The 14,795-nt window shown below is 40.5% G+C and overlaps 2 non-coding genes across 2 annotated transcripts; both read left to right on the top strand.

Moving 5' to 3' along the window:
- Positions 1-3,072: 3,072 nt before the first annotated feature.
- LOC148678135 (U6 spliceosomal RNA) lies at positions 3,073-3,179 on the top strand. The gene has a single exon (XR_015940315.1). It is a non-coding gene; the product is annotated as a U6 spliceosomal RNA (small nuclear RNA).
- A 763-nt stretch (positions 3,180-3,942) lies between these two features.
- LOC148678134 (U6 spliceosomal RNA) lies at positions 3,943-4,049 on the top strand. The gene has a single exon (XR_015940451.1). It is a non-coding gene; the product is annotated as a U6 spliceosomal RNA (small nuclear RNA).
- Positions 4,050-14,795: the final 10,746 nt, after the last annotated feature.

The following is a 14,795-nucleotide window of genomic DNA, read 5'->3' as shown; positions in this document are numbered from 1 at the left end:
CGCAAGAAAATCTTTCCTGTAAATTTCCGCAACTGGCGATCAATTGATCACCCAAGGTTTGCAAATTCTGTTCTGTCCTCCTTATCCTGTTTCTCTTCCTCTGACCCTCTAGAGGACAAAATACAGTTACTTGACAATGCTCTTTTATCTACCCTCGACATCTTTGCTCCTTTAAAAACTCGAACCATCTCCTTCTCTCGCCCTGCCCCCTGGTACAATGACCATCTGCGTTTCATGAAGGCAGCCTCTCGCAAACTTGAGCGTAGGTGGCGTCTTTCCGGCCTAAATGTACATTATCAGGCCTGGAGAGATTACTTATCTGATTATAAGGTTACTATAGAGTCTGCTAGATCCACCTACTTCTCTCACATCATTGAAAATCACCAAAACAATCCCAGACATCTTTTCTCCACCATCAACAGACTGCTCAAGCCAAACTGCCCCACCACATTACCTGCCTCATCACAACTTTGCAACACATTCTTAGATTTCTTTAGTTCTAAGATTGACAACATCCGGCATCACATTCTCTCCACTACGGATATCATTTCCACACCTCCTCCCTCCTCATCCAACTTCTCTGGTTCCCGTCTCTCCAGCTTCTCTCTTCTTGACTCAGCATCCCTAAACAAACTAGTTACGCGCATGAAACCCACCACATCTATTTTAGATCCCATTCCCACCACTTTATTCCAGTCCTGTTTCTCTTCTCTCTGTCCCATTGTCCTCAATATAATACATGAATCCTTGAGCACCGGCATTGTACCAACGGTCCTCAAAACTGCTGCTATTACCCCAGTGCCAAAGAAGCCTAACATGGCCCTCGACAATCTTAACAACTTTCGCCCCATCTCCAACTTACCCTTTCTCTCTAAAATTCTAGAACGTGCTGTCACACTTCAGTTACATAACCACCTCATGACAAACAACCTTTTCGAACCCCTCCAATCTGGCTTCCGTCAACTTCACAGCACAGAAACCGCCCTAGTCAAAGTCACCAACGATCTCCTAATAGCTTCTGATTCTGGTTCTCTTTCCATACTCATCCTTCTTGATCTCAGTGCTGCCTTTGACACTGTTGACCATAACATCTTGCTTTCTCGTCTCGAGACTGTGTTTGGAGTCTCTGACACTGCCCTCAAATGGTTTAAGTCTTATCTCACTGATCGCTGTCACTTTGTCTCTCTCAATGGGTACAGGTCTGAAATTGGTCTTGTCAAGTCTGGTGTCCCTCAGGGCTCAATACTGGGCCCCTTGCTCTTCAGCATTTACATGTTCCCACTTGGTCAGCTTTTAAGATCACATGGCCTCAGCTTTCATTTTTACGCTGACGATACTCAAATATACATCCATACCAAACCCGACACTGATGTGGCTGTCTCTATTCTATCTAATTGCATCTCTGACATAAAAATTTGGATGACTCAAAACTTCCTTCATCTTAACTGTGACAAGACTGAAGTCATGCTTATTGGTACCCCCCATCAACTTCGTAAAGCCAGTCCTGTAACCCTGTCTGTAGATGGCTCTGTACTTGAGCTCCAATCAAAATTGAAAAACCTTGGGGTTATATTCGATTCTGGCTTAACATTCGACCCACATGTACAGCATACTGTCAAAACATCTTTTTTTCACCTTAGAAATATTGCAAGACTACGCCCTATGCTATCATTAACTGTGGCTGAAAAGCTGATCAACATATTTGTATTCTCTCGAATTGACTACTGCAATGCTCTGCTCCCTGGGGTATCTAAATCTACTCTGAACAAGCTGCAGTATGTCCAAAATTCAGCAGCCAGAATCCTGACCAGATCTAGTGCAAGTGTTCACATTACTCCTATCCTAGAGTCCTTGCACTGGCTTCCGGTCAAATTCCACGTAGACTTTAAAATCCTCATGCTCACCTACAAGGCTTTACATGGCTTGGCACCTCAATACCTGTCTGAACTTTTATCGCCCTACTCCCCACCTCGCAACCTCCGCTCTTCAAATTCTGCCCTCCTTACTGTCCCCCAAGCCCGTCTACATTGTATGGGCGACAGGGCCTTCTCCTGCTATGCCCCCAAGCTCTGGAACTCCTTGCCCAAGGATATTAGAGAGTCACCTTCTCTAAACTCCTTCAAATCCAGACTCAAAACCCTCCTTTTCAGAAAAGCCTTTACTTAACTGGTTCCATTCTTCACCCCTCTGCTCTTCTAAATACCATCTTCCACGGTCTCCTCTATTGTTATTGTATTGTACTGTATTGTTGTAATTATAATTGTGTCCTGTCTTGTGAAATTTTCTTATTTATTGTTGTAGTCTTCTTATTTATTGTTATTGTCATCCTGTAAAGCGCTTTGAGAAGCCACCTTTAAAGGCGCTATATAAAATAAAGTTTATTATTATTATTATTATCTTTGGTTTTGTTGTATTTTTAGGCATTCAAAGCTGGTAGTAAAGGGCTGGAATGAAGTTTCTAGGCCTCTGCTCTCGGGCTGGGTGAGGAAAACTCTACTTGATCAGAGCACGATTGAGATGCCTGCGGTGTCTTCACCTGGCATGGTCTCTGCCGCAAAGTCCACTGCCATCTCAACCTCACGGTTAAGCGGTGTGAGGGCTGGCGAGGTGCTTGAGTCGCTCTCTGGGGTGAATTTCGGGTGTTTGCGGCTTCTGGAGATGACCGTGGCAGGCAGTCACTCTATGTTCCTTGGTCATAGCGGTGACTTGCTCCCTTCCCCCTCCTTTTTCAGAGCTTGGCTTGCTTAGGGGAAGTCCCGCCTTCTCCTTTGTGTCCCTAGCCATTTGCCGTCCAATGGCTGTGTGCTGAATCAGATGCCGCAGACATTTCCCAGGGTGCTCCTCTGCATCATACCAAGAGCTATGTCTTTTCAAAAATTCGGCCCTTGACAGACACCACCAACTCTGAATAGTCAGCTACTTATGACAAAGGCGTGAAGAGTGAATTCAGATGGTAAAAGTTAGATACGGAAGACATAGCTTAAATTACCCTCCCACACACAACTCACACCACGGAAGGGAACACCTCCCAGGTGCCGTGGCACATATACGGCCAGTCGGCCCCCACTAGCTGTGCTTGCTTCGGCAGCACATATACTAAAATTGGAACGATACAGAGAAGATTAGCATGGCCCCTGCGCAAGGATGACACGCAAATTCGTGAAGCGTTCCATATTTTGGAGCTCGCTTCTTAGGAGACCACGGCTCAGCACCACTGCTTAGCGCTTCGAAGTAGGTTTATGTACATTGCCATGTGTGCATCATCATCTTTGGTTTTGTTGTATTTTTAGGCATTCAAAGCTGGTAGTAAAGGGCTGGAATGAAGTTTCTAGGCCTCTGCTCTCGGGCTGGGTGAGGAAAACTCTACTTGATCAGAGCACGATTGAGATGCCTGCGGTGTCTTCACCTGGCATGGTCTCTGCCGCAAAGTCCACTGCCATCTCAACCTCACGGTTAAGCGGTGTGAGGGCTGGCTGGGTGCTTGAGTCGCGCTCTGCGGTGAATGTCGGATGATTGCGGCTTCTGGAGATGACCGTGGCAGCCAGTCACTCTATGTTCCTTGGTCATAGCGGTGACTTGCTCCCATCCCCCACCTTCCTCAGAGCTTGGCTTGCTTAGGGGAAGTCCCGCCTTCTCCTTTGTGTCCCTAGCCATTTGCCGTCCAATGGCTGTGTGCTGAATCAGATGCCGCAGACATTTCCCAGGGTGCTCCTCTGCATCATACCAAGAGCTATGTCTTTTCAAAAATACGGCCCTTGACAAACACCACCAACTCTGAATAGTCAGCTACTTATGACAAAGGCGTGAAGAGTGAATTCAGATGGTAAAAGTTTGATACTGAAGACATAGCTTAAATTACCCTCCCACACACAACTCACACCACGGAAATTAACACTTCCCAGGTGCCGTGGCAGATATAGGGCCAGTCGGCCCTCACTAGCTGTGCTTGCTTCGGCAGCACATATACTAAAATTGGAACGATACAGAGAAGATTAGCATGTTCCCTACACAAGGATGACACGCAAATTCGTGAAGCGTACCATATTTTGTTGTTTTGTGGAAGTGCCCGAGCTAGGGTTAGGGTTAGGGTTAGAGGAACACCTAGACATTTTGTGATGCATTTGCTGTGCTCTAGGACACATGTGAAATGCAAGAAAAGTGTTCTTTCGTTGTTTCTTTGACAAATTAATTTGGCCCAATTTTGCACTTTTTGCCTGTCAATCAAAAGTTGTCAAAAACCAAAGGTTTGAAAATAATCTTTTTCAGAGCTAAATTACCTTGAATTTGGCATTTCAACCCCAGTAAACACATAAGACTAGCGAAACTTGAGTGTTATTTGTATTCCTGACCTGTTGACGACACCACACTTGTTCATCTATGTATTCATTTCCAGCAACAGGTAACGCAAGAGAGAAAGACTGGAAAATGAAAGCACACTCACAGCAGTTACTGTCAGAATGTCATGAAAGTGACACTTTAAGCATTTTGGACTCCTTTGGAGTATTTGGGGAAACTTTTTGAACACAGCTTTTCAATGCAAGGTTTTTTATAAATGTTGTGTTGTGGAAGTGCCGGAGCTAGGGTTAGGGTTAGGGTTTGAGGAACACCTAGACATTTTGTGATGCATTTGCTGTGCTCTGGGACACATGTGAAATGCCAGAAAAGCGTTGTTTCGTTGTTTCTTTGACAAATTAATTTGTCCCAATTTTGCACTTTTGTCTAAGCCGTGCGCCTGTCAATCAAAAGTGGTCAAAAATCAAAGGTTTGAAAGCAATCTTTTTCAGAGCTAAATTACCTTGTATTTGACATTTCAACCCGAGTAAACACATAAGACTAGCGAAAATTGAGCGTTATTTGTATTCCTGACCTGTTGACGACACCACACTTGTTCATCTGTGTATGCCATTCCAGCAGCAGGTAACGCAAGAGAGAAAGACTGGAAAATGAAAGCAGACTCACAGCAGTTACTGTCAGAATGTCATGAAAGTGACACTTTAAGCATTTTGGACTCCTTTGGAGTATTTGGGGAAACTTTTTGAACATAGCTTTTCAATGCAAGGATTTTTATAAATGTTGTGTTGTGGAAGTGCCCGAGCTAGGGTTAGGGTTAGGGTTTGAGGAACACCTAGACATTTCGTGATGCATTTGCTGTGCTCTAGGACAGATGTGAAATGCAAGAAAAGTGTTGTTTCGTTTTTTCTTTGACAAATTAATTTGGCCCAATTTTGCACTTTTTGCCTGTCAATCAAAAGTTGTCAAAAACCAAAGGTTTGAAAATAATCTTTTTCAGAGCTAAATTATCATGTATTTCGCATTTCAACCCGAATAAACACATACAATTAGCGAAACTTGAGTGTTATTTGTATTCCTGACCTGTTGACGACACCACACTTGTTCATCTGTGCATGCCATTCCAGCAGCAGGTAACTTAAGAGAGAAAGACTGGAAAATGAAAGCAGACTCACAGCAGTTATTGTCAGAATGTCATGAAAGTGACACTTTAAGCATTTTGGACTCCTTTGGAGTATTTGGGGAAACTTTTTGAACATAGCTTTTCAATGCAAGGATTTTTATAAATGTTGTGTTGTGGAAGTGCCCGAGCTAGGGTTAGGGTTAGGGTTTGAGGAACACCTAGACATTTTGTGATGCATTTGCTGTGCTCTAGGACAGATGTGAAATGCAAGAAAAGTGTTGTTTCGTTCTTTCTTTGACAAATTAATTTGGCCCAAATTACACTTTTTGGAAGCCGCGCACCTGTCAATCAAAAGTGGTCAAAAATCAAAGGTTTGAAAACAATATTTTTCAGAGCTAAATTATCTTGTATTTGGCATTTCTACCCGAGTAAACACATAAGACTAGCGAAAATTGAGCGTTATTTGTATTCCTGACCTGTTGACGACACCACACTTGTTCATCTGTGTATGCCATTCCAGCAGCAGGTAACGCAAGAGAGAAAGACTGGAAAATGAAAGAAGACTCACAGCAGTTACTGTCAGAATGTCATGAAAGTGACACTTTAAGCATTTTGGACTCCTTTGGAGTATTTGGGGAAACATTTTGAACACAGCTTTTCAATGCAAGGTTTTTTATAAATGTTGTGTTGTGGAAGTGCCCGAGCTAGGGTTAGGGTTAGGGTTTGAGGAACACCTAGACATTTTGTGATGCATTTGCTGTGCTCTAGGACACATGTGAAATGCCAGAGAAGCGTTGTTTCGTTGTTTCTTTGACAAATTAATTTGTCCCAATTTTGCACTTTTTGCTAAGCCGTGCACCTGTCAATCAAAAGTGGTCAAAAATCAAAGGTTTGAAAACAATCTTTGTCAGAGCTAAATTATCTTGTATTTGGCATTTCAACTCGAGTAAACACATACGATTAGCGAAACTTGTGCGTTATTTGTATTCCTGATCTGTTGACGACACCACACTTGTTCATCTGTGTATGCCATTCCAGCAGCAGGTAACGCAATAGAGAAAGATTGGAAAATGAAAGCAGACTCACAGCAGTTACTGTCAGAATGTCATGAAAGTGACACTTTAAGCATTTTGGACTCCTTTGGAGTATTTGGGGAAACTTTTTGAACATAGCTTTTCAATGCAAGGTTTTTTATAAATGTTGTGTTGTGGAATTGCCCGAGCTAGGGTTAGGGTTAGGGTTTGAGGAACACCTAGACATTTTGTGATGCATTTGCTGTGCTCTAGGACACACGTGAAATGCAAGAAAAGTGTAGTTTCGTTGTTTCTTTGACAAATTAATTTGGCCCAATTTTGCACTTTTTGCTAAGCCGTGCGCCTGTCAATCAAATGCGGTCAAAAATCAAAGGTTTGAAAACAATCTTTTTCAGAGCTAAATTACAGATGCAGCCATTCAAAGTGTGCGGTACAGACACATACCGCAGGTAAGATGACACGGGGTACCGCGGTGCGTGATTGGTTGACCGACAGGGGCACTCGTGATCCGTTGGTCTGTCGTAGAAAGACTTTCTGTAAACGTCTTTACTGTGCCCGTTGTAGATATTGAATTTTATCTGAAGGGAAATCTTAGTAGCTGAGCATAAAAAGAATAGGAGCATACTGTAACGCGTGTGAAGGCCATAAACGATATTAATTTTGGAACGTAAACATACAGTATATAGCTGGTCTCGGTACTTTAAAGAAAAAAATACACACCAGTATTCCATTTCTCCCTAAACATTGTAAGCTTCGAAGTCTTTAACTAACGTGATACCGGAGTCAACAAGCATACTTTTAGAATTTGATTAAAAGGGAATATAATATGGAATCGCGTATCTCAAGAATTTAATAACGGTATGATTACATCCGTGTGCTGCGACAGGGCTGTGTAGGGCTGTTTCGCCTGCCTGTTCATGCGAGCTGTCTTGTAGCCTACTGGTCTAGGTGTGTGACTACCAACTGGCAGGTTGTGTGTTCAAATCCAGCTGGTGCTGGACTTTTCATTTTTATTTATTTATTTTTTAATCGCGTAACATAAACATATTACCGTATGCAAACTGTACTGTATACAGTATGTATATGTATATTTAATGTCTTAACTGTGCCCGTTTAATTGAATTTAAAAAAATTATTTAACACGAACATTAAGCTGTTTACATGTTCTGCCTGAGAACAGGCACCCGTTGCTACCCAACGCAGAATGGTGATTGGCTGACACCATCTGACACCCCTCTGATTGGAGAAAAAAGACGTGCTGGTTTGCTATACATACTGTACCAGGAAGAGGATTTCTTTCTATTCAAAATGTGTATTTTAAAAGTTTAAGAAGTAAAAACCTTACAGCGTACACAGATTTCTAAACTGATCAGGATCGTTATCTTTGTCTTATGCATAATAATGTTCACCGCTCTGTCCAGCAAATTAATAATAAACTTTATTTTATATAGCGTTTTAAACGAATAAGTAATTAGATTGCTCATAAACCTAATCACTTGCTTTTTCTTTTTATTTAGGCTCAGATTTCAACTATAGATCGTATTATTAATAACCATAATAACAACCAACCAACAAAAACAACCATATAAACATAATACCAACCAAAAACATAGATAATCACCACAATACAAAATCAAATATATCAAACCATTTTACTCTCGCAAAGTCCTCCAATTATCATAATCCCGCCCCTTATGCAAAACCAAACCTTCCTCCCATCCCAGTTTATCCTGTTTATCATAAACAAAATCCATCTCAATTTTCAACATAAACCATTACATCAAATCAATACCTCAACACTCCATACTCAACAACGATAATTCACAAACAGCCAGAACATGTAACTACACATTCCCAAACAGACCTAATTTCCATAGCCCCGCCCCTTATGCAAAACCAACATCCCTCCCCTGTTCTCTCTCTCCCCTGGCGGGGGATAAATAAATAAACATAAACGTTATATTAAATTTATTATATTTATTATATTTATAATAAAATAAATTTATTATTTATTAATACGGGATAAATAAATAAACAACGGGTTTAGAAATGAGTTATTTCAAGATGAAAAAGAAAACATACACGAAACATGGTTTCATTACGACCAGAATCGGTCTTGAGATATTTTTAACTTGATTTACAGTATTTGAGAGGAATGTCTTAACACCGATACTACAGTGCTTAAGTACTGCTCACGTATATGTTTCTAGGTTTATATTATGCATTTCATACGGTCAAATTACTTTTGAGCAACTAATAAGAAGCGCGAAACGGTATGCGTTTTAGTTTCGTTTTGTGCTGGAACCCGTGGATTGATTAGACATATCAAGTACATACAAGTCATTTTTTAAATTTTTTAGTTCGTTTTGAAAAAATGTTACGAGTACATCATCTATCAACAATTACACAGGTTCTGTTTCCATATTGCGGATTTTGGTTAGGTATTATCAAATCCAGTGGCGCTGTGTTTTAGTTTACTGAGTCCCATGTCACATGGTCTGTGATTGAAACCTGTAAAACCGGTTTAATTCGTCACAGCCAGCACTCTTCAGGTGTGAGGGTCTTCTGCTCAGACTGAAACGCTAAAATGTTGTGTATATTCTAATGGTAGTGGGGGCAGGGTGTGTGGGAACAGGTTTGGTTGAAATTGCATTGGAGATCTATGTTCTTCACACCTGAAACATTTTCTCTGAAAGCATTTTCTTCGCAGTTTAACCAATCTTGTTACAGCATGTTACAGTTTACTATTATTAACCATATTAATTTTAAGTGCTTAATGTAAAATCTTGTAAAAATATATTTTCATTGTTCAAATATACATTAAGTCTGACTATCATATAATAAGTTAAATACAAAACTAAAGAAAAAATAGGGTTAAATATAATTCAAAATATTTTGCTAACAATGTTAACTGTTTATGAATAATAAAATGTATTAACTAAGGAGTAGGATGGCACAGTTGTTAGTATGTTTTTTGTTTTGTTTCTTTTTCATAAATACAACAGTTGTACCTGATGTCTCAGTGGCTTTCAAAATTAAATTATGCATGCAAACCTGTGAACTAGAAAGATAACTAAGATATCCATCCATTATATTCCATAATATCCATGAAATATATGGCGCTGAAATACAGTATGTGTGACGCATAAAAGACACCAAGGGATTGGGTGAGCTCCCATCACAAAAAAAAAAACTGCGAACCTGCACTACAGCGACCATAGTACAGTATGGAGACCAAGGCGTTTTACGGGAAGAGACGGGGTGCTTCTGCCGCCCCAGCTTCCAAAGAGCAAAGGGTAAGCAAATACAGCAGACTTCATCTGAAATACGCGATTACAGCGCATATTACAAGGTATTATTGCCGTTTTGAATTTTAAATTCAATTATAATTATTTCTTCGTAGCCTGTTCTTCAAGAAAACACCGCACGGGCGAAACGATCTACCACCAGGACAGTAAAAAAGAAAGCGGTAAGACGGAAAAAAAGAAAAGTTTATTTTGACTTCTGTTCCGCGACTGATGAATACTACTGTGTGACTTTATTTCTTACATGAATTATGTTATTTTGCCACAGGCCGTGGGTCTCTGCTCTCGGCCACTGGCCAGGGTGCCAACCTGTAGAAGCAGCACCTGTATGGAGACATTTCGGCAGCAGCGGGAGCATTACGATGCATTACTGGGGAGGATTGGGAGGCTAGAGTTCCAGCAGTCAAACAGTTGAGCAGCTGTCTCCCGAAAAGTGCCTCTCCCCGCCGCGCAGGCTGCAATGCCTGGCGGAAGCTCTGCCCCCCGCAGAGCACACACCTCTCAGGACACTCCATCCCGCCTCAGGACACTCCATCCCGGTTCACCACCGCGCAGGAATCTGTTGATGCTGTCCCCGCCGGCTATCTCCCCCCAGGAAGCACAGCGGAATTCACAGATGCCAGTGGGATGAATAACTCTCCCAGATGTCCAACTGCTACCCATCACCCAGGAGATGGAGATGGGGTTGTACTTGCAGTGCATCGGCATAGACGGGAAAGCAAGAGCCGACCGCTACGCCGCCCTCGTGTTTCGAAATCTTGTGACTTTTGAAATTTACTGGGGGTGGACCACGTCTGTAAATTTCGATGGGTCCAGAGGCAAAAGTGCCTTGCCTTGCAATCTCCGGGAAACCATTAGTACGATGGTGAATCGGAGATTCTCAACCCTTGCTGCGTACGACTGGAAAAGAATTCGTGATCGGATCAACGAAATGCTTCGTAGGAGGAGGCGGTCTTTTCCTTTTGTCTAACAGTCTGTCCACAAACAAAACATTCCTGTTAGACAAGAGGAATTGAAAAAAAACAATTTTGTCAATGAAAACCGGTGTGTGTGTCTCTCCCTGCTGGATGTCCCTCTCACAAACTGCTGAATGAATAAAATAATTTTATTGAAAACGAGTTTGCGATTGTCTGGTCTTTAAATTCTTGAGATACGTGATTCCATATTATATTCCCTTTTAATCAAATTCTAAAAGTATGCTTGTTGACTCCGGTATCGCGTTAGTTAAAGACTTCGATGCTTAAAATGTTTAGGGAGAAATGGAATACTGGTGTGTATGTTTTCTTTAAAGTACCGAGACCAGCCATATACTGTATGTTTAAGTTCCAAAATTAATATCGTTTATGGGCTTCACACGCGTTGCAGTATGCTCAGGCACTAAGTAAAAGGAGATGCTTCGTATTGCTTGACTAATTTTAAAAACTAAGTTATAAATGCAGACGCTCCCTCGGTGCGCTGCTCTGGTGTGTCGGCTCCTACACAGTGCCTGTCTGCCGTAAGCGTTACAATATACATACCCGACACTGCTTGTACCCATCTGTCATGCAAATAAAACACCTTGAATTGAATTGAATTGAGGGGAGAAGGGGGTAATACTAAAGCCAATACTGGCTCAATGGGCTTTGATGTGCTAATGCGTTGGTTTAACAGTCCGGGTGTGGCAGGCTTCCAATGTCAACTTGACTCGATTGGAAGACAATGAACGTATTTTAGCCCTAAATGAATTAATAGCAAACATGGTTTACATAAAATACATTTTTCCAAGAAAGTTAATAATAATACAATCTATAGTTGAAATCTGAGCCTACTTTAAAAATAAAGGAAAAGCATTTTCAGAGAGCAATCACGCTGTGTTTATGTAGAAAAAGCGATTAGGTTTATGAGCAATCTAATTACCTATTCGCTTAAAACGCTATATAAAATAAAGTTTATTTAGAGATGAATGATCAGTGTCGCAGTTTAAATAATGTGAGTCAGGAAACTAACACAGCGCCACCGGATTTAATAACGCAATAAAAACGCTATAAAATAATGTGACACAGTACAGCACAGTACAATAATACTGACCATGATTTTAGAAGCATAAATTACCTTACACTCAATTTAAACACAAGCTGTCTTTCTGTATGAACCTCTATCTGGTTCATACAGAAAATGTAGAAATGCATTAGCCTGTTTATGATTAAAAAACACATAATTAAACACGCGTTTGCGATTTAAATCAGAACACGATTTAAATCAATATAAATGTTTATATTGTAACGCATACTGTCCAGCCTCCATTTCTCTATAAAAATTTACTGTTGCACACACACACACAATAGAAGCAGGAACCGCTGTCAGAAGGGAAGATATGTTCAAAATATCGCAAATATCGATCATGTTGCGATATTTTGAAATATAAAAGTCAATTGATTGTCCATAATATCGCTTACCTATTTTTTCGAAGAAATGTTTGTTAAAATAAAAGTCCAGCACCAGCTGGATTCGAACACACAACCTGCCAGTTGGTAGTCATGCACCTAGACCAGTAGGCTACAAGACAGCTCGCATGATCAGGCAGGCGAAACAGCCCTACACAGCCCTGTCGCAGTAAACGGATATAATCATACCGTTATTAAATTCTTTAGATACGCGATTCCATATTATATTCCCTTTTAATCAAATTCTAAAAGTATGCTTGTTGACTCCGGTATCACGTTAGTTAAAGACTTCGAAGCTTACAATGTTTAGGGAGAAATGGAATACCGGTGTGTATTTTTCCTTGTGATATTTTAAGCTCTAGTTGAATGATAGCTGTAGCATTTTAAATCATTTTCGTAGCTAGAAATTATGAAATGCCCTGTTAAAAGCAAGGAAGTTTTTATGCCCCTTGAAGTAAAACAAAATGCCTGACAAAGTATGGCTTGGACAGATTCCAAGTGCTTGTACAAATGTGCTAAAGAAATTATACTTTGAGTATACAGCTTGTCCAAAGTCATCCATTATTAATACTTTTAGTAATATCTTCAGTAAAGGCTTTGATGCATAAATATTTCTGATAAAGGTAGGTTGTGTACTTTTGTCCAACTGAGCAATCTTGCTTTCATAAAATATACCAACATTTTAATGACTGATGATTAACATGCTGTAATACACAGTTCAAAATTAAAGGCTCAAATGCTGTACATGAGAGGTTAAGCTCCCCCTGGCGGTTTTACAAGGCGACGCCGGATAGTTAGTCACGTGACACACGTGAACTGCGTGATACCGCGTGATACCGCGACACGCCCACCAGAGTATGCCGCGAAATACCTCACCCATTTGGAATGGCTGCATCTGTATATTGTATTTGGCATTTCAACCAAAGTAAATACATACAATTAGCGAAACTTGAGTGTTATTTGTATTCCTTACCTGTTGACGACACCACACTTGTTCATCTGTGTATGCCATTCCAGCAGCAGGTAACGCAAGAGAGAAAGACTGGAAAATGAAAGCAGACTCACAGCAGTTACTGTCAGAATGTCATAAAAGTGACACTTTAAGCATTTTGGACTCCTTTGGAGTATTTGGGGAAACTTTTTGAACATAGCTTTTCAATGCAAGGTTTTTTATAAATGTTGTGTTGTGGAAGTGCCCGAACTAGGGTTAGGGTTAGAGTTTGAGGAACACCTAGACATTTTGTGATGCATTTGCTGTGCTCTAGGACACATGTGAAATGCAAGAAAAGTGTTGTTTCGTTGTTTCTTTGACAAATTTATTTGGCGCAATTTTGCACTTTTTGCTAAGTCGCGCACCTGTCAATCAAAAGTGGCCAAAAATCAAAGGTTTGAAAACAATCTTTTTCAGAGCTTAATTATCTTGTATTTGGCATTTCAACCCGAGTAAACACATACGATTAGCGAAACTTGAGTGTTATTTGTATTCCTGACCTGTTGACGACACCACACTTGTTCATCTGTGTATACCATTCCAGCAGCAGGCAACGCAAGAAAGAAAGACAGCAAAATGAAAGCAGACTCACAGCAGTTACTGTCAGAAAGTCATAAAAGTGACACTTTAAGCATTTTGGATTCCTATGGAGTATTTGGGAATCTTTTTGAACATACTGTAGCTTTTCAATGCAAGGTTTTTTATAAATATTGTGTAGTGGAAGTGCCCGAGCTAGGGTTAGGGTTAGGGTTTGAGGAGCACCTAGACATTTTGTGATGCATTTGCTGTGCTCTAGGACACATGTGAAATGCAAGAAAACTGTTGTTTCATTGTTTCTTTGACAAATTAATTTTGCCCAATTTTGCACTTTTTGATAAGCAACGCGCCTGTCAATCAAAAGTGGTCAAAAATCAAAGGTTTGAAAATAATCGTTTTCAGAGCTAAATTATCTTGTATTTGGCATTTCAACCCGAGTAAACACATACGATTAGAGAAACTTTAGTGTTATTTGTATTCCTGACCTGTTGACGACACCACACTTGTTCATCTGTGTATGCCATTCCAGCAGCAGGCAAAGCAAGAAAGAAAGACTGCAAAATGAAAGCAGACTCACAGCAGTTACTGTCAAGTGACACTTTAAGCATTTTGGACTCCTTTGGAGTATTTGGGGAATCTTTTTGAACATAGCTTTTCAATGCAAGGTTTTTAATAAATGTTGTGTTGTGGAAGTGCCCGAGCTAGGGTTAGGGTTAGGGTTTGAGGAGCACCTAGACATTTTGTGATGCATTTGCTGTGCTCTAGGACACATGTGAAATGCAAGAAAAGTGTTGTTTCATTGTTTCTTTGACAAATTAATTTTGCCCAATTTTGCACTTTTTGATAAGCAACGCGCCTGTCAATCAAAAGTGGTCAAAAATCAAAGGTTTGAAAATAATTGTTTTCAGAGCTAAATTATCTTGTATTTGGCATTTCAACCCGAGTAAACACATACGATTAGAGAAACTTTAGTGTTATTTGTATTCCTGACCTGTTGACGACACCACACTTGTTCATCTGTGTATGCCATTCCAGCAGCAGGCAAAGCAAGAAAGAAAGACTGCAAAATGAAAGCAGACTCACAGCAGTTAC

This window comes from Lepisosteus platostomus, chromosome 1 (genome assembly GCF_059453375.1).
Source record: "Lepisosteus platostomus isolate fLepPlt1 chromosome 1, fLepPlt1.hap1, whole genome shotgun sequence".
Taxonomy (NCBI): Eukaryota; Metazoa; Chordata; class Actinopteri; order Semionotiformes; family Lepisosteidae; genus Lepisosteus; species Lepisosteus platostomus.
The sequence above is the reverse complement of the archived record's forward strand: the minus strand, read 5'-3'. Positions and strand labels throughout refer to the sequence as shown.